This window comes from Pseudophryne corroboree, chromosome 2 (genome assembly GCF_028390025.1).
Source record: "Pseudophryne corroboree isolate aPseCor3 chromosome 2, aPseCor3.hap2, whole genome shotgun sequence".
Classification (NCBI taxonomy): Eukaryota; Metazoa; Chordata; class Amphibia; order Anura; family Myobatrachidae; genus Pseudophryne; species Pseudophryne corroboree.
This window is the reverse complement of record NC_086445.1, coordinates 421,214,913-421,240,152: the sequence shown is the minus strand read 5'-3', so window position 1 is coordinate 421,240,152 and position 25,240 is coordinate 421,214,913. Positions and strand designations below refer to the sequence as shown.

Here is a 25,240-nt window from a genome sequence, read left to right as displayed (position 1 = left end):
AAAAAAAGAGGCGCAATGAGGTAGCTGTGTGAGTAAGATAAGCGACCCTAGTGGCCGACACAAACACCTGGCCCATCTAGGAGTGGCACTGCAGTGTCACGCAGGATGGCCCTTCCAAAAAACACTCCCCAAACAGCACATGAGGCAAAGAAAAAAAGAGGCGCAATGAGGTAGCTGTGTGAGTAAGATAAGCAACCCTAGTGGCCGACACAAACACCTGGCCCATCTAGGAGTGGCACTGCAGTGTCACGCAGGATGGCCCTTCCAAAAAACACTCCCCAAACAGCACATGACGCAAAGAAAAAAAGAGGCGCAATGAGGTAGCTGTGTGAGTAAGATAAGCGACCCTAGTGGCCGACACAAACACCTGGCCCATCTAGGAGTGTCACTGCAGTGTCACGCAGGATGGCCCTTCCAAAAAACACTCCCCAAACAGCACATGACGCAAAGAAAAAAAGAGGCGCAATGAGGTAGCTGTGTGAGTAAGATAAGCGACCCTAGTGGCCGACACAAACACCTGGCCCATCTAGGAGTGTCACTGCAGTGTCACGCAGGATGGCCCTTCCAAAAAACACTCCCCAAACAGCACATGACGCAAAGAAAAATGAAAGAAAAAAGAGGTGCAAGATGGAATTGTCCTTGGGCCCTCCCACCCACCCTTATGTTGTATAAACAGGACATGCACACTTTAACCAACCCATCATTTCAGTGACAGGGTCTGCCACACGACTGTGACTGAAATGACGGGTTGGTTTGGACCCCCACCGAAAAAGAAGCAATTAATCTCTCCTTGCACAAACTGGCTCTACAGAGGCAAGATGTCCACCTCATCATCATCCTCCGATATATCACCGTGTACATCCCGCTCCTCACAGATTATCAATTCGTCCCCACTGGAATCCACCATCTCAGCTCTCTGTGTACTTTGTGGAGGCAATTGCTGCTGGTCAATGTCTCCACGGAGGAATTGATTATAATTCATTTTAATGAACATCATCTTCTCCACATTTTCTGGAAGTAACCTCGTACGCCGATTGCTGACAAGGTGAGCGGCGGCACTAAACACTCTTTCGGAGTACACACTTGTGGGAGGGCAACTTAGGTAGAATAAAGCCAGTTTGTGCAAGGGCCTCCAAATTGCCTCTTTTTCCTGCCAGTATAAGTACGGACTGTCTGACGTGCCTACTTGGATGCGGTCACTCATATAATCCTCCACCATTCTTTCAATGGGGAGAGAATCATATGCAGTGACAGTAGACGACATGTCCGTAATCGTTGTCAGGTCCTTCAGTCCGGACCAGATGTCAGCATCAGCAGTCGCTCCAGACTGCCCTGCATCACCGCCAGCGGGTGGGCTCGGAATTCTGAGCCTTTTCCTCGCACCCCCAGTTGTGGGAGAATGTGAAGGAGGAGATGTTGACAGGTCGCGTTCCGCTTGACTTGACAATTTTGTCACCAGCAGGTCTTTGAACCCCAGCAGACTTGTGTCTGCCGGAAAGAGAGATCCAAGGTAGGTTTTAAATCTAGGATCGAGCACGGTGGCCAAAATGTAGTGCTCTGATTTCAACAGATTGACCACCCGTGAATCCTTGTTAAGCAAATTAAGGGCTCCATCCACAAGTCACACATGCCTAGCGGAATCGCTCCCTTTTAGCTCCTCCTTCAATGCCTCCAGCTTCTTCTGCAAAAGCCTGATGAGGGGAATGACCTGACTCAGGCTGGCAGTGTCTGAACTGACTTCACGTGTGGCAAGTTCAAAAGGTTGCAGAACCTTGCACAACGTTGAAATCATTCTCCACTGCGCTTGAGACAGGTACATTCCACCTCCTATATCGTGCTCAATTGTATAGGCTTGAATGGCCTTTTGCTGCTCCTCCAACCTCTGAAGCATATATAGGGTTGAATTCCACCTCGTTACCACTTCTTGCTTCAGATGATGGCAGGGCAGGTTCAGGCGTTTTTGGTGGTGCTCCAGTCTTCTGTACGTGGTGCCTGTACGCCGAAAGTGTCCCGCAATTCTTCTGGCCACCGACAGCATCTCTTGCACGCCCCTGTCGTTTTTTAAAAAATTCTGCACCACCAAATTCAAGGTATGTGCAAAACATGGAACGTGCTGGAATTTGCCCATATTTAATGCACACACAATATTGCTGGCGTTGTCCGATGCCACAAATCCACAGGAGAGTCCAATTGGGGTAAGCCATTCCGCGATGATCTTCCTCAGTTGCCGTAAGAGGTTTTCAGCTGTGTGCGTATTCTGGAAACCGGTGATACAAAGCGTAGCCTGCCTAGGAAAGAGTTGGCGTTTGCGAGATGCTGCTACTGGTGCCGCCGCTGCTGTTCTTGCGGCGGGAGTCCATACATCTACCCAGTGGGCTGTCACAGTCATATAGTCCTGACCCTGCCCTGCTCCACTTGTCCACATGTCCGTGGTTAAGTGGACATTGGGTACAACTGCATTTTTTAGGACACTGGTGAGTCTTTTTCTGACGTCCGTGTACATTCTCGGTATCGCCTGCCTAGAGAAGTGGAACCTAGATGGTATTTGGTAACGGGGGCACACTACCTCAAGATATTGTCTAGTTCCCTGTGAACTAACGGTGGATACCGGACGCACGTCTAACACCAACATAGTTGTCAAGGCCTCAGTTATCCGCTTTGCAACAGGATGACTGCTGTGATATTTCATCTTCCTCGCAAAGAACTGTTGGACAGTCAATTGCTTGGTGGAAGTAGTAAAAGTGGGCTTACGACTTCCCCTCTGGGATGACCATCGACTCCCAGCAGCAACAACAGCAGCGCCAGCAGCAGTAGGCGTTACACGCAAGGATGCATCGGAGGAATCCCAGGCAGGAGAGGACTCGTCAGAATTGCCAGTGACATGGCCTGCAGGACTATTGGCATTCCTGGGGAAGGAGGAAATTGACACTGAGGGAGTTGGTGGGGTGGTTTGCGTGAGCTTGGTTACAAGAGGAAGGGATTTACTGGTCAGTGGACTGCTTCCGCTGTCGCCCAAAGTTTTTGAACTTGTCACTGACTTATTATGAATGCGCTGCAGGTGACGTATAAGGGAGGATGTTCCGAGGTGGTTAACGTCCTTACCCCTACTTATTACAGCTTGACAAAGGCAACACACGGCTTGACAAATGTTGTCCGCATTTCTGGTGAAATACTTCCACACCGAAGAGCTGATTTTTTTGGTATTTTCACCAGGCATGTCAACGGCACTATTCCTCCCACGGACAACAGGTGTCTCCCCGGGTGCCTGACTTAAACAAACCACCTCACCATCAGAATCCTCCTTGTCAATTTCCTCCCCAGCGCCAGCAACACCCATATCCTCCTCATCCTGGTGTACTTCAACACTGACATCTTCAATCTGACTATCAGGAACTGGACTGCGGGTGCTCCTTCCAGCACTTGCAGGGGGCGTGCAAATGGTGGAAGGCGCATGCTCTTCACGTCCAGTGTTGGGAAGGTCAGGCATCGCAACCGACACAATTGGACTCTCCTTGTGGATTTGGGATTTGGAAGAACGCACAGTTCTTTGCGGTGCTTTTGCCAGCTTGAGTCTTTTCATTTTTCTAGCAAGAGGCTGAGTGCTTCCATCCTCATGTGAAGCTGAACCACTAGCCATGAACATAGGCCAGGGCCTCAGCCGTTCCTTGCCACTCCGTGTGGTAAATGGCATATTGGCAAGTTTACGCTTCTCCTCCGACAATTTTATTTTAGATTTTGGAGTCCTTTTTTTACTGATATTTGGTGTTTTGGATTTTACATGCTCTGTACTATGACATAGGGCATCGGCCTTGGCAGACGATGTTGCTGGCATTTCATCGTCTCGGCCATGACTAGTGGCAGCAGCTTCAGCACGAGGTGGAAGTGGATCTTGATCTTTCCCTAATTTTGGAACCTCAACATTTTTGTTCTCCATATTTTAATAGGCACAACTAAAAGGCACCTCAGGTAAACAATGGAGATGGATGGATACTAGTATACTTATGGATGGACCAGCGACTGCCGACACAGAGGTAGCTACAGCCGTGGACTACCGTACTGTGTCTGCTGCTAATATAGACTGGATGATAATGAGATGAAATTAATATATATATAATGAGATGAAATTAATATATATATATATAATATCACTAGTACTGCAGCCGGACAGGTATATATATTTATTATGTAATGACTGATGACGGACCTGCTGGACACTGTCAGCTCAGCAGCACCGCAGACTGCTACAGTAAGCTACTATAGTAGTATGTATCAAGAAGAAAGAAAAAAAAAACACGGGTAGGTGGTATACAATTATGGATGGACCAGCGACTGCCGACACAGAGGTAGCTACAGCCGTGGACTACCGTACTGTGTCTGCTGCTAATATAGACTGGATGATAATGAGATGAAATTAATATATATATATATATATAATATCACTAGTACTGCAACCGGACAGGTATATATATTTTTTTTATGTAATGACTGATGACGGACCTGCTGGACACTGTCAGCTCAGCAGCACCGCAGACTGCTACAGTAAGCTACTATAGTAGTATGTATCAAGAAGAAAGAAAGAAAAAAAAACACGGGTAGGTGGTATACAATTATGGATGGACCAGCGACTGCCGACACAGAGGTAGCTACAGCCGTGGACTACCGTACTGTGTCTGCTGCTAATATAGACTGGATGATAATGAGATGCAATCAATATATATTATATCACACTAGTACTGCAGCCGGACAGGTAGATATATTTATTATGTAATGACTGATGACGGACCTGCTGGACACTGTCAGCTCAGCAGCACCGCAGACTGCTACAGTAAGCTACTATAGTAGTATGTATCAAGAAGAAAGAAAAAAAAAAACCACGGGTAGGTGGTATACAATTATGGATGGACCAGCGACTGCCGACACAGAGGTAGCTACAGCCGTGGACTACCGTACTGTGTCTGCTGCTAATATAGACTGGATGATAATGAGATGCAATCAATATATATTATATCACACTAGTACTGCAGCCGGACAGGTAGATATATTTATTATGTAATGACTGATGACGGACCTGCTGGACACTGTCAGCTCAGCAGCACCGCAGACTGCTACAGTAAGCTACTATAGTAGTATGTATAAAGAAGAAAGAAAAAAAAAACCACGGGTAGGTGGTATACAATTATGGATGGACGAGCGACTGCCGACACAGAGGTAGCTACAGCCGTGGACTACCGTACTGTGTCTGCTGCTAATATAGACTGGATGATAATGAGATGAAATCAATATATATTATATCACACTAGTACTGCAGCCGGACAGGTAGATATATTTATTATGTAATGACTGATGACGGACCTGCTGGACACTGTCAGCTCAGCAGCACCGCAGACTGCTACAGTAAGCTACTATAGTAGTATGTATAAAGAAGAAAGAAAGAAAAAAAAAACACGGGTAGGTGGTATACAATATTATATATATATATTATATACAATTATATATATATATATATATTAAACTGGTGGTGATTATTAAACTGGTGGTCAGGTCACTGGTCACACTATCAGCAACTTGCAAGTAGTACTCCTAAGCAGACAATCACAATATATATTATACTGGTGGTCAGTGTGGTCACAATGGCAGTGTGGCACTCTGGCAGCAAAAGTGTGCACTGTACGTTATATGTACTCCTGAGTCCTGCTCTCAGACTCTAACTGCTCCCCACTGTCAGTGTCTCCCCCACAAGTCAAATAATACAGTCACACTATCTATCACTTCAGCAAGTAACTAGTCTAGTACTCCTCCTAATGCTCCCCAAAATTACTACTGTGTCTCTCTCTACTGTCTCACTCTCTTCTCTATAAACGGAGAGGACGCCAGCCACGTCCTCTCCCTATGAATCTCAATGCACGTGTGAAAATGGCGGCGACGCGCGGCTCCTTATATAGAATCCGAGTCTCGCGATAGAATCCGAGCCTCGCGAGAATCCGACAGCGGGATGATGACGTTCGGGCGCGCTCGGGTTAACCGAGCAAGGCGGGAAGATCCGAGTCGCTCGGACCCGTGTAAAAAAAAATGAAGTTCGGGCGGGTTCGGATTCCGAGGAACCGAACCCGCTCATCTCTAGTCCCATGAGACCCTGCAGCAGAGACACGAAGGTGGCGGACCAAAAGAGGAAGGCAGCTGCAGCGCTGGCCAGTGCAATGTGTAATGGAATCGGGGTGCCCAGCATTGAAGGAGCCGGGTGCACCACTACTATTATACATTGCAGCAGACAGTACACAGCAGCTGGCGGCAGTGCACAAAAATAAAACCGGTCGCAGGTGGATGCGGCTGGTTCCGCCCACAGGCAAATGCGCTGTGTGCCAGCACCGTTTGTACCACCCTAGTTACGGCCCTGACTTCAGCATACCCCTCTATCTACATGCACTGATTGCCCCCTTCCATACCCCCTGCCAGCTTATACATTTTAGTTAGATGCCTTTCAGTTTGTAAATGTGTTTTCATTTGTTTTTATTTTATTTAGCCTCCATGCTGTTAATTTATAAGGGTTGAATACAACTTTCATAACACAGACAGCTTTGATGAATCATTCCAAGATGAAAAAAAGGTAATTGATCCTCAAACTTAAGATAAGTGTTTGATACTGTCAGTCTTTTAAAAGAAAATGTTAATACTGAAACTGATCTTATTACAGACTGACTTGAGAGGATAAATCACTGGATGAATTAGCTCATTTGATTTTAAGAAATCTTTGTTTGTTAAGTTGAATACTGAAGTTACTATCTGTCTGAAGATGACAAATAAATCAGCTTAACACTTTGATATATTTATTTTGTACCCTGAGCACTGGTTGAGTTCTTGAGCCGACTACAAAGTTGAAAATAGATATGACCTTGGTTATCATTGTGACAAGTAAAATGAAAGCATACCGCAGTTCATTCTTTTTTATTTGATAGTAGGTATTTGTGGTATAACGCACATAATAGGGAATGGACTTTTGGTAAAATAGGAAGGTAGTCCTGCGCTCTGGGGGTAGATCTATGAGGATGGGAGCTGCTTTAAATTGGAGATGTCCTGTCTCCATTTGGATGTATGGTTGTTAAAGTGATGCACCTGGTGTGTATAGGTGTCTGCCCATATAGTGGATTATAGCTAGTTCTAGAGGGAACAAGGTAACAGTATAAATTGGAATGGGTTTTATTGATGATTAAAATAAGAGACAGGAGTGTTCTCTGGGTTATAAGTGTAGTGAGCCCAGCAGGTGAGTGTCTTGGAGATAATGGATGGGTGATTGAAAAAGGCAGTATAGTATATAGTGGAGATATCAGTTAATTTACTTGAAAAAGACAGACCAGCCAAAACACAACGTGAGATATCATATCCTCTATCAACCAGCGCAACATCCAGCATCTCCCCACCCCTACCCAGACTGAACCCACTGCGACTCTCATCCAACCAGTCCAGCACGCAGCTTTAGGATTGGCCATAGAGCATTGATGGTTAAAAACCACTGATGCATAACAAACAGTGGCGGCTTCTGAGGTGGAGCTGCAGCACAATCCAAAATTCAAATAGGTGAGACACACCAACTGCCAGAGAGTCAGTTTGAATTGGCAGTTGATGTGAGTCCTCTATTTGAATTTTGGACTGTGCTGCAGCCCCACCTCTGGAGCCACCACTGGTAACAACCAATGGAAGATGGAAATACAATAGCAGAGATCCAATGGTTCTCCACCATTGATGGTATAGAGCCCCTCTGTTGGTATTTTTTTTCTAATTGGTGCCAGGACACGGTGCCTAGCTCTGCCTCCTAACAAAGCCCTGCCCCCACCTCTACAGTACTGCAATTGAAGGAGGAGAAGAAGTGGCAGTATGGCATTTCATCATATGCCGGCCCACTTCCACCTCTGCTGATCACTCAAATCCTTAACCCTTGTTTGCTCAGGTAATGCTTGGTAAATTGTGAAGCTCTTCTTACAGCATTGTTTTAGCTCAGTCTGCCTTACAGGACTGCCTAGGAACTAAATAATGTCAACCAAATCTCTAAACTAGCCACAGCTCAGACATAGTGCTTTTGCCAATGAGGATGTCATGCAGAATAATCAATTTAGTTTCTGTGATGACAAACTGTATGGCAGCCAATTAAACTGTTTGCATTCACACATACCATTGCATACTATTTTGATGGTTCTGTATTCTGAGTAGAGATCCGAGATCCAAACCCCCCCGAACTTCACCTATTTTACACGGGTCCGAGGCAGCCTCAGATCTTCCCGCCTTGCTCGGTTAACCCGAACATGCCCGAACGTCATCATCCCGCTGTCGGATTCTCGCGAGATTCATATTCTATATAAAGAGCCGCACGTCGCCGACATTTTCACTCGTGCACTGGAGATTGAACGGACAGGACGTGGCTGCGTTCTCTCCCTGAAAAACTGTGCTCAGTGTGCTGCAAATATCTGTGCTCAGTGTACTGCAAATATCTGTGCTCAGTGTGCTGAAAATATCTACGTTCTCTGCCTGAAAACGCTCCATATCTGTGCTCAGTGTGCTGCAAATATCTGTGCTCAGTGTGCTGCATTGTGGGGATTGGGGACCACCAGTACATAATTATTGTAGTACAGTACAGTAGGCCATTGCTGTTTCTTGCAGCTCTGTGTCAAGTATACTATCCATATCTGTGCTGCATTATTGTGAGCAGTATATAGTAGGACAGTGCAGCATTTTGGTCACCAGCAGTATACATATAGTACAGTACAGTAGGCCATTGCTGTATCTTGCAGCTCTGTGTCAAGTATCCATTCCATATCTGTGCTGCATTATTGTGAGCAGTATATAGTAGGACAGTGCAGCATTTTGGTGACCAGCAGTATACATATAATACAGTACAGTAGGCCATTGCTGTATCTTGCAGCTCTGTGTCAAGTATACTATCTCTGTGCTGCATTATTGTGAGCAGTATATAGTAGGACAGTGCAGTATTTTGGTGACCAGCAGTATACATATAGTACAGTACAGTAGGCCATTGCTGTATCTTGCAGCTCTGTGTCAAGTATACTATCTCTGTGCTGCATTATTGTGAGCAGTATATAGTAGGACAGTGCAGCATTTTGGTGACCAGCAGTATACATATAGTACAGTACAGTAGGCCATTGCTGTATCTTGCAGCTCTGTGTCAAGTATACTATCTCTGTGCTGCATTATTGTGAGCAGTATATAGTAGGACAGTGCAGCATTTTGGTGACCAGCAGTATACATATAGTATAGTACAGTAGGCCCTTGCTGTATCTTGCAGCTCTCTGTCACTTCTAGTATCCTGATCAGTGCTTAATATCTGTGCTCAGTGTCAGTGCTGCATTGTGGTGACCAGTATACTACAGTACAATAGTCCAGTGCTGTTCTCGCTGCTCAGTGTCAGTTCTCCGAAGTATACTGATCAGTATAATCAGTTCTCAGTATAATCAGTGCGCTGTTAGATGTGTGCCCATTTTCCGCCATTAGTGCAGTGGGATTTAGACAATTGATGAAGTTATTGTGTCCCCGGTACAAAATTCCATCTAGATTCCACTTCACTAGGCAGGCGATAGCGAGATTTTACCAATTAATATCAGTGATTTATAATGATTAATTACTAATTACAGTGATCTTGCCAAGTAATTCCAATGATTTTGTCATTTTCTTCCAGTGATTTGGACCAATAATACCATTGATTAGAGCGAATAATTCCAGTGATTTTGTCATTTTCTTCCAGTGATTTGGACCAATAATACCATTGATTAGAACGAATAATTCCAGTGATTTTGTCATTTTCTTCCAGTGATTTGGACCAATAATACCATTGATTAGAACGAATAATTCCTGTGATATTGAGGTGTTTGTGTCGCTTAGCTTAGCTGTCCAGCGACCACAGTGCACCTTTTTTTCTCTTTTCTTTGCATCATGTGCTGTTTAGGGCCAATTTTTTTAAGTGCCATCCTGTCTGACACTGCAGTGCCACTCCTAGATGGGCCAGGTGTTTGTGCCGCCCTCTTGGGTCGCTTAGCTTAGTCATCCAGCGACTTCAGTGCAAATTTTAGGACTAAAAATAGTATTGTGAGGTGTTCAGAATGGACTGGAAATGAGTGGAAATTGTGGTTATTGAGGTTAATAATACTATAGGATCAAAATTACCCCCAAATTCTATGATTAAAGCTGTTTTTGAGGGTTTTTTGAAAAAAAAAAACACCCTAATCCGACTAAAAATTTTCAGGGAGGTTTTGCCAAAATGCGTCCGAATCCAAAACACGGCCGTGGAACCGAATCCAAAACCAAAACACAAAACCCGAAAAATTTCCAGTGCACATCTTTTCTGAGTGAGTTGACGTAGGGAGTTAGTGGCCTACAACTCTGTCATGGAGCACTTCAGACACTTCTCGCAATGATGATCCCACTAAAGTGAGCCAGTTCCCATAGAACGTATCTTATGCCACAGGTCTTGCCTGTTTGGCTGATCTGACATTTATTAGCTTTCTCAAATTACAGTTATATAAATGTGCCCTGCCACTTCCCAAGGGAATACCTGCTTGTAAATCCCTGCCTATAGCAGCACCAATAAGGCAGTAGGGTTAGTCAAACAGACAAGCCAAACATGTTGTATTTGTAGAGTATCTATCTATCTATCTATCTATCTATCTATCTATCTATCTATCTATCTATCTATCTATCTAAACTCTAAAATTGCAACTTTCTATTGCCATAGTGGTTACAATGCTTCTCCAATACATTTTATTCTGTGGATTGAATAGCATTTTTTACATTCATGGCTTTTCTATCACAACTAATGATTCATACTCCTACTTTCGTATGACCCGCCATTGTTTCATTGGGCAAATACATTTTTTTCTTGCAGTATTTTTTGTTAGAATCTTGAAAATTAATTTAATCTACATACAGTTTAAGATTAATGTTATAAATACATTTATAAAAAGTGATAGTCTATCAAACTATATTATCAACAGAAGCAACTGTACACAAGAATATACATTGTGTTTTAATGTGTTGTATTGTTATTTCATACGAAACACAATTACATTCACTTTGACATTTAATAGAAGGTCATTTTGCAGCACCCTGGGAGATTTTGGTTAAAGCCATCTGGAAGAGCATAAGCTAGAAAAAAATACGTGATTGCTTGGAAAAATATATATCAGAATTTAAGGTAATATCAAGGCAGGTATTTTAGAAGTAATTTAGACTAGTACAAGAAACCAATATTTTGAAATGGCATTTTAAAATTGAACATATCTTACTGTGCTTTCATTTTACTAATGAGCATGCTGAGCGTAAACTAATTTACTTTTAAATTCATTTTTTAGGTGACTAATATGAAAAGTAAGCCACATGGAACCAAACTATGCAAATATACTTTTTGCAAAAAAAGTTGAAAAGAAAAACAAATGTATTATAAATGGCTGTTGTCATACTGTATAACCAATATTTTTTTATAAGACCTTAAGGCAGCAATCCAATGGGAAAAAAACTGCTTTTTTTTGTTTTTGGTTTAATCATCAATCACAGTGGTACTGTAGGTTATAATAAACAAAAATGGAATTTACCATCTGCTGGCATGCTGAGAGCTGTGAGGCGACACAGACTATATGGAGGTCGTGGACAAACAAATGCAAACATTTGTGTAAAGGAACACCAAGCATAATGATATAGTGGTGGCTCCAGATGTGCGGCTGCAGCGCAGTCCAAAACCCAAATAGGGGAGCAACACCAACTGCCACCCCAAACGCTGCCAAACATCTCCAGAACTCATGGGCAGTTGGTGTTGTTCCCCTATTTGAGTTTTGGACTGCGCTGCAGCCTCACCTCTGGAGCCATCACTAAGATGAAGTGCATATAATCATGTGTGGCTCATATGTTAAATAAGCTAAAAACAGTAATAATTAGTCAGACTAATGTATAATAATACTGTTCCTCCCTGTTTCCTAGAATTATGGTTAGAGAGTCTCACAAAACGGAGGCTTACAGCACTTCCTAGCCGCGCTCTGTCTTACCTCCGCCGCAAGTCCGGATGCTGCCCATCATCCACGCTGGCTCCTGGCGCCCTGCGCACTCAGACGCTGCACTAAAGTTCCCATGTCAGCGCTCACAGAACCGGCAGCCATAACTGACTTCCTTGGCCACACCATGCCAGCGATCTGCCAATATCGCCAATGCACAGCGCCATGACACTTCCTGGTCAGCTGACCTTCCAATCCACAATCCAGAATTACTTCCGCATCATGTTAATTCCTCGTCCAGTCAGCAGTTTGCAAGGAGTATAAGTTCCACATCCCAGCACTAGTAAGCCTGTGTAAGCTCCTGTATCTCCTGCTGGTATCCACCTCCCGCACTACCTGACTCCCTGGAAGATCTACTTATCCTATTGAGCTTACGCGAAACGTACGTCAGAGGAGAAGCGCCGATCACGTGGTGCGCACACGTGATCGGGTGAACTGGCTGTTTGCTGTAACCCGCTCGGCTGAGCGGCGAGAACGGAGGCAGACAAGTCATCACTCCAGCCAGATCTATACCAGACAGACCTATACATGGTGACAGTCAGGTGACAAGGGTATCATACCAGCATTATACATGCATCACATCTATTAAGTCACACACACCACCCGAAATCGGGAGGAGGTCATATACTGACGGGTGTCACAAATACTTCATAGCATACTCAATATACATACATACATACTGGGAGGGATAAACCCATATGTCTCCATTTTGTATGCTTATACAACTGACCATAGATATGTCTAGTTACTGAGTATCAATAGAGATCAGTGCACAGATCAATTGACCATAGATGTGTCTAGCTACTGAGTGTCAATAGAGATCAGTGCACAGACATAAGTTTGATACGTTTAATTTGTGTAGCTATAACATCATATTAGGCAACAATAGAATGGACCTGTGAGTTACCACTCCCAAGAACGGCCACTCTAATTGCCGTGATTTGCAATAGATGTATCTGACCAGGAATGGCCAGTTTGATTGTCGTGGTCGGTAACAAGGTATTTGACCAGATTATCTGATGGAGGTATCTACACTGTCTGCAATAGCGGTTTTTTCAGTGTGATACAATCAGAAATAGATGCAGGTGTTATTTGAATCTGTGCAGCATTTGGTGACAGAAAATTGGCTGTTTAAAATGTCAAATGAGAGTTATGTGTCATAGAATATGGATACACTATAGACTCACGGCCTTAACAAAAACTGTCAATCCTCAGCACATTTTCAAAGAGCGTGTCGTCTGTTGTGGACCTACCAAAGTATAGGCTCTGCAAGGCATTGCAACAGAGTCTTACAAGTAGGCACAGCACCCAGACTGCTCTGATCTTCTTTCTTCAGACCTTATGCTTGTGTCTCACTCTCTCATTCTCCACCCTATGCCTAATGGTATGATGGATTAAAAGCAGAGGTGAGAAACGGTGACTGCAAATTGGTCTTATCTGTTATAACACTACCTGCCTTAAACATACAGAAAGTACCACCAATTTTGGGCTAGCTCCAAATACAGAATTTTTGAGTCCTCCTCTATATATGAGGAATACCACTTACCAGCATCCTATTAAGATAAGCCCAATAGGCGGAGGGGTGTCATAAGGACTATCTTGCGGCCATACTCCTTTGGATAAGCCCAAATCCTTCCGAACTTGGAAGCCAAGCATTGGAAGGCCGGACCAGTACCAGGATAGGAGACTACCTGGGAACATCCTGGTGCTGCAAGATAACTTTGTCCATATAGACACATATCAATCCTCGAGGGCACTTAATTGTGATTACCCACAAAAAATTGGGAAAGCTTTTCGGAATCGGAATGAACCAATGATTTAATTCCCTGCGTCTACCCCTTTTTCTAATGTGATACATGCAGGCTGAATGAGGGTTCATATATAAAGTGTTCCCAGTCATTAAATATTGAGGGGGGGACTCTTCCTCAGTTTATAATTAATATACAGCAAACATCAGTTCACTACTATTATTTATCCAGTATTTAACAATAGGATAAGTTGATATTCTACACAAATTCGCATTGCAATCATTCGTTCTCAGAAGGAACTCCGTTAACTTTAGAAAGTACGGAATACAATTTAATTTATCCTATCCTTTCAGTGTACTGAGGTACAATATACTCATCTTCCTAAGTAAGAGTGCTTCCCAAACAGAGTCATTTGTTTCTTTTCTTGATATTAACGTGTAATATTCAGGCTCTAGGGGAGCACCGCCAACAGTAAACCCACAGCACATAAAATAGGCAACTTTGTTTTGCTAACATGTGTGGGGTACTTCAAATACAGGACTTTCCTGCATATTAATAAGTTGGCTTTTCTTGGGAGATAACCATCTTATTATTTCACTATCCATTTATTACAACCAGTGCGGTCTCCTTATTAAGGTCTACGTCCCTGGAAGATCTTAAAGGGCCACTACTGCAGTAACACCACAGCAAATCTTGATTCACTGGTGTGTCAACCCAGTTTTCCCGAGGACTGCCCTGTGTATTTTGCGGCATCAGTATCATGCTGGGCCCAACCAGCATTCCTGTAACCCTGCCTTGCTGGTTAAGTCCTAGCCAGCATTCTTGGAAAATCTGCTGTGCTGATCCCAACCAGCATTCCTGAAAACCTGCCTTGCTAGTTAAGTCCTATCCAGCATTCCTGGAAAACCTGCTGTGCTGATCCCATTCAGCATCTTGAACACCTGCCTTGCTGGTTCCGCCCAGCATCCTGGACATTTGCCTTGCTGGTTACGTCCAGCATTCTGAACACTTACCTTGCTGGTTCCGTCCAGCAATCTGAACACTTGCCTTGCTGGTCCCGTCCAGCATCCGGAAACCCTGCTGTGCTGGTTCCGTCCAGTACCTCAAAGACTCACCTTGCTGGTTCCATCCAGCATCCGGAAACTCTACGTTGCTGGATCCAACCAACATTCTGAATACCTGCTTGCTGGTTCCGTCCAGCATTCCATCATTTCCTCTACTACCTCTTGTCTTCCCGAAGACTTTCAGTTACCAGTCATTCCAGCTACCTAATGCGCTGGTGGCCCCTCCCACCGGTGTTCCAGTTCCCGTATAGATGGACGCCATCACACCTACCTCTCTAGCCAACTGCCACGCCTGTGTGAGAAGATCATTTATTAAGCATGCCCAATTATGTTTGCTACTCTCAAGACCAGACCCAGTGACTAGTCCTAGCCGGGATTCACAAATTACTACAGCCGTGACTGAGAGGATACAAGTGGAGACTTCTAGGACTTTAAATGAGACAGATTGTTGACAGGAGAATGATGTTAAAATTGAATTGCAGTGCATCACACCTGGAAATGCAACTACAGTTCAGTGAAGCAAAGCGCGCAACAGATCAGTGCAAGAAGGTGATTTGGTAAGATGTGCCATCCCTAATCAACATGTAACTACAACCCTAAAATCTCTACAGTACTAAGTGTTGCTTGCAACAATGAATGGTTCTGGTGGCTCTGTGATGTTACAGGGCACATTGTCCCAGCATAATTTTGTACAATCATTCTCTTAGAAGCCAAGGTCAATACTAACCCCTACTAAATTGTTCAAAGTTATAATTTTTCACTCAATGTTGCATAATTTCTTTCATGACAAGAAAGATGTCATCCGTGATGTCTACTTCCCTATACACAGAGCACATGTGGTCACTCGGGGGCTTGATGAGTGTAACACTAATATTATCCATATTTCATGGCCTTCATTAGCTCTGAACCTAATAAAGCATGTATTGAATATTCTGATGCCCAAGACAGCATTTCCCATCACCATACATCAGAACGATCCACATCCGATGCAAGTCATATAACGATTTCCCTTCAACCTCCCCGACATTTCCCTGGCAGTCCCGGCCCCAAGAGTGACACACGATATGCTAACGAGCCATTGTTAAATGACCAATCGTGTGCCTCACAAAAACACAAAAAAGTCCGGGGAAATCCCACTCAAAATCTCATGATGCATCGTATGTGGATAAAACAGGGTGCAGTGTGCATATGATTACGATGGCTAATGTAGGCTGCACGTATGATCTGAGGATGCAACGTTCGACCCGCAGAACCAAGCATCGTAATCATACCCAAAACATGCACAATATGCACATGATGCATCATATAAGCTGTAGAAATGTTGTATTCATACACAATATCGACCTAGTATATGGCCAGTATAACTCTGCATCAGTTCAGTTACTGTCTAGTGTGAGAATGTATCCGGCCTGCACAATTGTAGACATTGGTCCATATAGCCTTTACTGACCACAAATGTTGGTCCAATGTCCGATTAAGTGACTTTGTTTTAGTGTTTTCACATTTTGTTCACTACCTTTATCATGCATTAATCTACATTTTGCCATAATACATACAACTTAGCATTCATGACTTTAGTCTATTTTTAAAAGCCCGTATCATGCGAAGCTTGAAAAAAGGCCAAAGTACACTGATTTAAGACATGATTAGGAATCAGGCACCAGATCTACTCTCGTAATAATGTGTACATTAGATCCCGAGCTGGGTTATTTAAATATTTAATTTCGATTTTTCTAGCCTGCACCCCTTTTTTTAAAAACAAAAGTACTGCCGAGGAATGCTCATTTGTACCGAGTGTCAACCTAAAGTCTACACAGGCTTAACTTTTAAAATACTAAGCCTAACATACATGAGGGGGATTGCACTAGGGTGTGAGAATCAGAAGTGAGAGATTTTATGAGTTATCCTGTTTTTTAAAGTGGCAGTCATTTATATTGCAAAACCAGTTTGATTTTGCCATGTAAATGATTGCAACTTTAAAAAAACAGAACTCTCACAAAATTTCTCACTTTCTGATTCTTACACCCTATTCCATTCCCCCCAAAGAATGAAAGCAATCATATAGATATATTGTAACCCTCAGAATGTATATTATAACAATAGTTGTAAAATTAAATTTCCATGGAGATGTTCTTGTATAGTTGTTAAAAGACTGCACAACTGAATGTCACTATTTCTTTGTTTTCTGGTTATGGAGGCAAGGGCGTATGTAGAGAGGAGGAGGTCCATGTGCAGACTCCATCTGTGCCCCCTCCTCTCTAGCCAGCAGCGCTGTAGCTTTGGCCATTAGGGGCACCCTAGCGCTGTCCCAGAGTCTAGAGCACATGTGTAGGTCTTGGGGAAAATGGTGCAGCGCCCATTTTCCCAGTGATTTTCCTGCTGCGCATGTACGAAGCACTGAAAAAATGGCCACCGCGCCAGTTTCCAAGTGATTTCTGCACTGCGGGACTCCAGAGGGTAAGTATTGAAAATAATGGGTGCAGGGTGTGCTATGTTGGTCCCCTTGGATCCCGGTGGCTGTGTGCACTGCACACACACCGCACAGATTCTAAATTAGTGATGAGCGGGTTCGGTTCTCCGAGATCCGAACCCCACCGAACTTCACCCATTTTACACGGTTCCGCCTCGGATCTTCCCGCCTTGCTCGGTTAACCCGGTTAACCCGAACGCGCCCGGACGTCATCATCCCGCTGTCGGATTCTCGCGAAATTCGTATTCTACATAAAGAGCCGCGCGTCGCCGCCATTTTCACTCGTGCATTGGAGATTGAACTGAGAGGATGTGGCTGCGTTCTCTCCCTGAAAAGCTCCGTAATCTGTGCTCAGTGTGCTGCAAATATCTGTGTTCAGAGTGCTGAAAATATCTACGTTCTCTGCCTGAAAACGCTCCATATCTGTGCTCAGTGTGCTGCAAATATCTGTGCTCAGTGTGCTTTATTGTGGGGACTGGGGACCACCAGTATATAATTATACTTATAGTAGTACAGTACAGTAGGCCATTGCTGTATTTTGCAGCTCTGTGTCACTGCAAGTATCCATTCCATATCTGTGCTGCATTTTTGTGAGCAGTATATATAGTATTACAGTGCAGCATTTTGGTGACCCAACAGTATATAGTTGTGTACAGTAGGCCATAGCTGTATCTTGCAGCTCTGTGTCACTGCAAGTATCCATTCCATATCTGTGCTGCATTTTTGTGAGCAGTATATATAGTATTACAGTGCAGCATTTTGGTGACCCAACAGTATATTGTTGTGTACAGTAGGCCATTGCTGTATCTTGCAGCTCTGTGTCACTGCAAGTATCCATTCCATATCTGTGCTGCATTTTTGTGAGCAGTATATATAGTATTACAGTGCAGCATTTTGGTGACCCAACAGTATATAGTTGTGTACAGTAGGCCATTGCTGTATCTTGCAGCTCTGTGTCACTGCAAGTATCCATTCCATATCTGTGCTGCATTTTTGTGAGCAGTATATATAGTATTACAGTGCAGCATTTTGGTGACCCAACAGTATATAGTTGTGTACAGTAGGCCATTGCTGTATCTTGCAGCTCTGTGTCACTGCAAGTATCCATTCCATATCTGTGCTGCATTTTTGTGAGCAGTATATATAGTATTACAGTGCAGCATTTTGGTGACCCAACAGTATATAGTTGTGTACAGTAGGCCATTGCTGTATCTTGCAGCTCTGTGTCACTGCAAGTATCCATTCCATATATGTGCTGCATTTTTGTGAGCAGTATATATAGTATTACAGTGCAGCATTTTGGTGACCCAACAGTATATAGTTGTGTACAGTAGGCCATTGCTGTATCTTGCAGCTCTGTGTCACTGCAAGTGTCCATTCCATATCTGTGCTGCATTTTTGTGAGCAGTATAAATAGTATTACAGTGCAGCATTTTGGTGACCAACAGTATACATATATAGTACAGTACAGTAGGCCATTTCTATTGATATATTACTGGCATATAATTCCACACATTAAAAAATGGAGAACAAAAATGTGGAGGGTAAAATAGGGAGAGATCAAGATCCACTTCCACCTCGTGCTGAAGCTGCTGCCACTAGTCATGGCCGAGATGATCAAATGCCATCAACGTCGTCTGCCAAGGCCGATGCCCAATGTCATAGTAGAGAGCATGTAAAATCCAAAAAACTAAAGTTCAGTAAAATGACCCAAAAATCTAAATTAAAAGCGTCTGAGGAGAAGCGTAAACTTGCCAATATGCCATTTACGACACGGAGTGGCAAGGAACAGCTGAGGCCCTGGCCTATGTTCATGGCCAGTGGTTCAGCTTCACAGGAGGATGGAAGCACTCATCCTACCGCTAGAAAAATGAAAAGACTGAAGATGGCAAAAGCACAGCAAAGAACTGTGCGTTCTTCTAAATCACAAATCCCCAAGGAGAGTCCAATTGTGTCGGTTGCGATGCCTGACCATCCCAACACTGGACGGGAAGAGGTGGCGCCTTCCACCATTTGCACGCCCCCTGCAAGTGCTGGAAGGAGCACCCACAGTCCAATTCCTGATAGTCAAATTGAAGATGTCTCTCTCTAACCTCCTCTCTTGGCCTCTCCCAATGGACTGACTCCTCTACTCATCAGGCGGGCCACTGCCTTAATCTAGTATTCACCAGACTATGCTCCATCTCTGAACTCACTAACACTCCTTTCCCCCTCTCAGATCACAACCTTATCACCTGCATGCTCTCCTCTGTTAATTCAAACCCTGTGTTGCTGAAGTCCTCCAATCTTCCTCAAACCCGCAGAAAAATTAACACAATTAATCTTCAAGAACTTTCCACTTCACTCCAACAAGTGCTTTCACCTATTTCTGCATTCACTTCTCCTGAGATGGCTGTATCACACCTTAATGAGACTCTAGAACTAGCCCTTGATGAAGTGGCTCCAGCTACCCATCACACTCCACGTAGGCCTAGATGTCAACCATGGCACTCCAAATTAACAAGACAACTACAAAAACTCACACGAAAACTTGAACGTTAGTGGCGTAAATCTCATATTTCAAGTGACTTCTTCACATATAAGACTGTCTACCATTCTTATAAAAATGCCCTGGACACTGCAAAACAAACATATTGTCAGGAATCGGCGGTCAGCTGCGTCTCACCTACCAGCGCGCTGGTGTGCTGGCCTCCGGAGGTCATGGCCCCAATCGCGGCTGTATGGATGCGCTGACCGCGAGCGTCATTTCCCGTGTCGCTGAGTACCCCTGAGTCTGGTCCTGCGTTTGTGTTCCGCTGTGTGCAGGCATCCGGTCCGTGTGGATGGTGCTATGACTCCTGCACTCAGCTAATTCCGGCATCTAATCCAGCCCTGTGTTTCCAGCCAGAACACTGCGACCAATCACTGCAGAGCAAGGGGTATAAGTTCCTGTCCGGGGCTTACTCTCATCGCCTCGGACAACGAGTCACATACCCTGTGTCTAGTTCTCCCAGTTCCTGCGTTCCTGTTTCCAGCGTTCCCCTGTGGATACTTCATTTGTTCCAGCTTCCATTTCTACAGCTCTTCTGTTACTCCGGACTTCAGCTACATCCAGCTTCAACCCCATCAGCAGTAAGAGACTCTCCTCAGATGTTCTTTCTCATTACTTACATGTGCACTAATTGTCAGCATACCATCTGTGCAACTCAGCCGTATAACATCTACTGGCTTAGAGACTGTCTCCTGCTTTAGCCTAAGTGTGGCTATATGGACTTGTGCTTTACAGAGACTGTGAGTTACTCATATATTCCGGAGTTCTGCTTTCCTAACCATTATCAGTTTACCCTGTGTTATTCAGAGACTGTGTATTTCCAAATACTACTGGAGTTCTGTTATTTCACCTGCATTCATTATCAAGTTATTTTACGTTCTGCTGCAAGAGACTTTTATGTTGTTTGGATTCAGTTACCTGTCACAGTTTTCCACATTACCGGTTTCCATTGTATTCAGTATTATACCATCTGCTTTGCATTAATAAATATCAGCGCTTATGCGCAGGACCTTTATACTGCCTCCCCGCTTTGTACATCGCACCAACACTGACCCACTAGCTCCCCCGCCGGGGACAGACAAAACCAGAGACCTGACACATATTTCCAAACTCTTATCTCTGCTCAAGCCTCTAACCCCAAACGACTCTTTAATACATTTAAATCACTTCTGAATCCTCCCGCACCTACCCCACCCACCACTATCAAGGCACAGGATCTTTCTTCCTACTTCAAGGAGAAGATTGATAAGATCTGATATGAAATGGTATGCTCTTCAGCAGCCAGTTACCTGCTCCGTTCTTTACCTGAACCCTCTGGCACTCTTTCTTCATTTGATCCCACAAATGAAGATGAAGTATCATCACTCTTCTCATCCTGCTTCTCTACTACCTCTCCTCTTGATCCTTTACCCTCACAAATAAGTAAAGCTCTGTCTCTGGTGCTCATCCCTACCTTAACTAACATCTGTAATCTCTCTCTCTCTCTACTGGTATTTTTCCTTCACTCTTCAAGCATGCAGTGATTACTCCCATTTAAAAAAAACAAAATTCTGACCCTAATGCTCTCTCAAACTACCGCCCTATCTCTCAGCTCCCTTGTCTCTCTAAGCTACTTGAGAGACTTGCCTACACTGGACTCACACACTTTCTTAACTCATACACTTTGTTGGACCCACTTCAGTCAGGCTTCCGTTCCCAACATTCCACAGAGACAGCACTGACTAAAGTGGTTAATGATTTGGTCACTATGAAGTCTAAAGGCCACTACTCACTACTTATTCTACTAGATCTATCTGCTGCATTTGAAACTGTAGACCACTCTCTTCTTATACAGACACTACAATCCCTAGGTCTTAAAGACACAGCCCTTTCTTGGTTCCTATCATACCTATCTAATCGCTCCTTCAGTGTTCGCTTCTCTGAATCTACCTCCTCTTCGCTACCGCTTTCAGTTGGAGAACCGCAAGGCTCAGTCTTGGGTCCTCTGTTTTTCTCTATCTATACCTCATCTCTTGGTAAACTAATCAGCTCTTTTGGTTTTCAGTATCATCTGTACGCATATGATACTCAAATCTACCTATCCTCCCCTGACTTGTCACTATCTGTACTGGACCGTGTCACTGAATGCCTTTCTGCCATCTCATCCTGGATGACATCTCGCCACCTCAAACTGAATATTTCAAAGACAGAGTTAATTATATTTCCACCAGCCAATAGTAGGTACCAACCTGATATCTCTATCACTGTTGAAAACTCGACTATCTACCCTACCCCACAAGCTTGCTGCCTAGGTGTCATCCTTGACTCTGATCTGTCCTTTGTTCCCCACATTCAATTTGTCTCAAGATCATGTTACATGCATCTAAAAAACATATCCAAAATACGACCATACCTTACACAAGACACTGCTAAAACTCTAATCCACGCTCTCATTATCTCCCGCATTGATTATTGCAATAGTCTCCTAACTGGTCTTCCCAAAACGAGACTCTCACCCCTACAATCCATTCTGAATGCAGCGGCGAGGCTTATCTTCCTCGCTAGACGTTCATTGTCTGCAGATCCACTCTGTCAGTCCCTCCATTGGTTACCTGTACTCTACCGCATTCAATATAAAATACTTTTACTCACACACAAGGCCATTAACCAAACTACACCAACGTACATCACTTCGCTTATCAAAAAATATCTCCCAACCCGACCTCTTCGCTCTTCACAAGACCTGCGTCTCTCATCCACACTCATTACTCGCTCCCACTCACGGCTGCAGGACTTTCATCGGGCTGCACCCACTCTGTGGAATGCCCTACCACGCACAATAAGACTCTCCTCTAGTCTCCAAACCTTCAAGCGGTCCCTGAAAACTCACCTCTTTAGGCAAGCGTATCAAATTCCAGAACCGCCCACATAACTTTCATAAACCTTCCTATCAAATTGCATCCACTCTGCACAGTCCACACATATCCTCACATGTCTTCTCATTCTATGCAATAGATAGGCATATGTACACAAGGAAAGGTGCTATTTCCCTATAGATTGTAAGCTTGTGAGCAGGGCCTTCCTACCTCTATGACTGTTATCACCCAGTTTGTTATTGTTATTTCAAATTGTAAAGCGCAACGGAATTTGCTGCGCTATATAAGAAACTGTTAATAAATAAATAAATAAGTACAACAGGATGAGGATATGGGTGTTGCTGGCACTGAGGAGGAAATTGACAAGGAGGATTCTGATGGTGAGGTGGTTTGTTTAAGTCTGGCACCCGGGGAGACACCTGTTGTCCGTGGGATGAATATGGCCATTGACATCCTGGTCAAATTACAAAAAAAATCACCTCTTCAGTGTGGAATTATTTTAACAGAAATGCGGACAACAGGTGTCAAGCCGTGTGTTGCCCTTGTCAAGCTGTAATAAGTAGGGGTAAGGACGTTAACCACCTAGGAACATCCTCCCTTATACGTTACCTGGAGCGCATTCATCAGAAGTCATTGACAAGTTGAAAACTTTGGGTGACAGCGGAAGCAGTCCACTGACAACTAAATCCCTTCCTCTTGTACCCAAGCTCCTGCAAACCACACCACCAACTCCCTCAGTGTCAATTTCCTCCTTAGACAGGAATGCCAATAGTCCTGCAGGCCATGTCACTGGCAAGTCTGACGAGTCCTCTCCTAACTGGGATTCCTCCGATGGATCCTTGAGTGTAACGTCTACTGCTGCTGGCGCTGCTGTTGTTGCTGCTGGGAGTCGATCGTCATCCCAGAGGGGAAGTCGGAAGGCCACTTGTACTACTTCCAGTAAGCAATTGACTGTCCAACAGTCCTTTGCGAGGAAGATGAAATATCACAGTAGTCATCCTGCTGCAAAGCGGATAACGCAGGTCTTGGCAGCTGTGTTGGTGTTAAACGTGTGTCCGGTATCCACCGTTAATTCACAGGGAATTAGAGAATTGCTTGAGGTACTGTGTCCCCGGTACCAAATACCATCTAGGTTACACTTCTCTAGGCAGGCGATACCGAGAATGTACACAGACGTCAGAAAAAGAGTCACCAGTGTCCTAAAAAATGCAGTTGTACCCAATGTCCACTTAACCACGGACATGTAGACAAGTGGAGCAGGGCATACTCAGGTCTATATGACTGTGACAGCCCACTGGGTAGATGTATTGCCTCCTGCAGCAAGAACAGCTGCGGCGGTACCAGTAGCAGCATCTCGCAAATGCCAACTCGTTCCTAGGCAGGCTACGCTTTGTATCACCGCTTTCCATAAGAGGCACACAGCTGACAAACTCTTACGGAAACTGAAGAACATCATCGCAGAATGGCTTACCCCAATTGGACTCTCCTTGGGATTTGTGACATCGGACAACGCCACCAATATTGTGCGTGCATTACATGTGGACAAATTCCAGCATGTCCCATGTTTTGCACATACATTGAATTTGGTGGTGCAGAATTTAAAAAAAACGACAGGGGCGCGCAAGAGATGCTGTCGGTGGCCCGAAGAATTGAGGGCCACTTTCGGCATTCAGCCACCGCATGCAGAAGACTGGAGCACCAGCAAACACTCCTGAACCTGCCCCGCCATCAGCTGAAGCAAGAGGTGGTAACGAGGTGGAATTCAACCCTCTATATGCTTCAGAGGATGAAGGAGCAGCAAAAGGCCATTCAAGCCTATACATCTGTCTACGATATAGGCAGAGGAGGGGGAATGCACCTGACTCAAGCGCAGTGGAGAATGATTTCAACGTTGTGCAAGGTTCTGCAACCCTTTGAACTTGCCACACATGAAGTCAGTTCAGACACTACCAGCCTGAGTCAGGTCATTCCCCTCATCAGGCTTTTGCAGAAGCAGCTGCAGAGATTGAAGGAGGAGCTAAAACGGAGCGATTCCGCTAGGCATGTGGGACTTGTGGATGGAGCCCTTCATTCGCTTAACCAGGATTCACGGGTGGTCAATCTGTTGAAATCAGAGCCACCGTGCTCAATCCTAGGTTTAAAGCCTACGTTGTATCTCTCTTTCCGGCAGACACAAGTGTGCACTTTTTCAAAGACCTGCTGGTGTGACACTTGTCAAGTCAAGCGGAACGTGACCCGTCAACAGCTCCTCCTTCACATTCTCCCGCAACTGGGGCTGCAAGGAAAAGGCTAAGAATTCCAAGCCCACCCGCTGGCGGTGATGCAGGGCAGTCTGGAGCGAGTGCTGACATCTGGTCCGGACTGAAGGACCTGCCAACGATTACTGACATGTCGTCTACTGTCACTGCATATAATTCTGTCACCATTGAAAGAATGGTGGAGGATTATATGAGTGACCGCATCCAAGTAGGCACGTCAGACAGTCCGTACGTATACTGGCAGGAAAAAGAGGCAATTTGGAGACCCTTG

General features: G+C 44.4%; 1 protein-coding gene and 1 pseudogene across 2 annotated transcripts in view; one reads left to right on the top strand and one right to left on the bottom strand.

The window, feature by feature from the left end:
• FRMPD4 (FERM and PDZ domain containing 4) overlaps window positions 1–25,240 on the bottom strand; it is a 722,630-nt gene that overhangs the window by 218,372 nt on the left and 479,018 nt on the right. The window lies entirely within an intron of this gene.
• LOC135051382 (5S ribosomal RNA) lies at window positions 13,642–13,761 on the top strand (annotated as a pseudogene).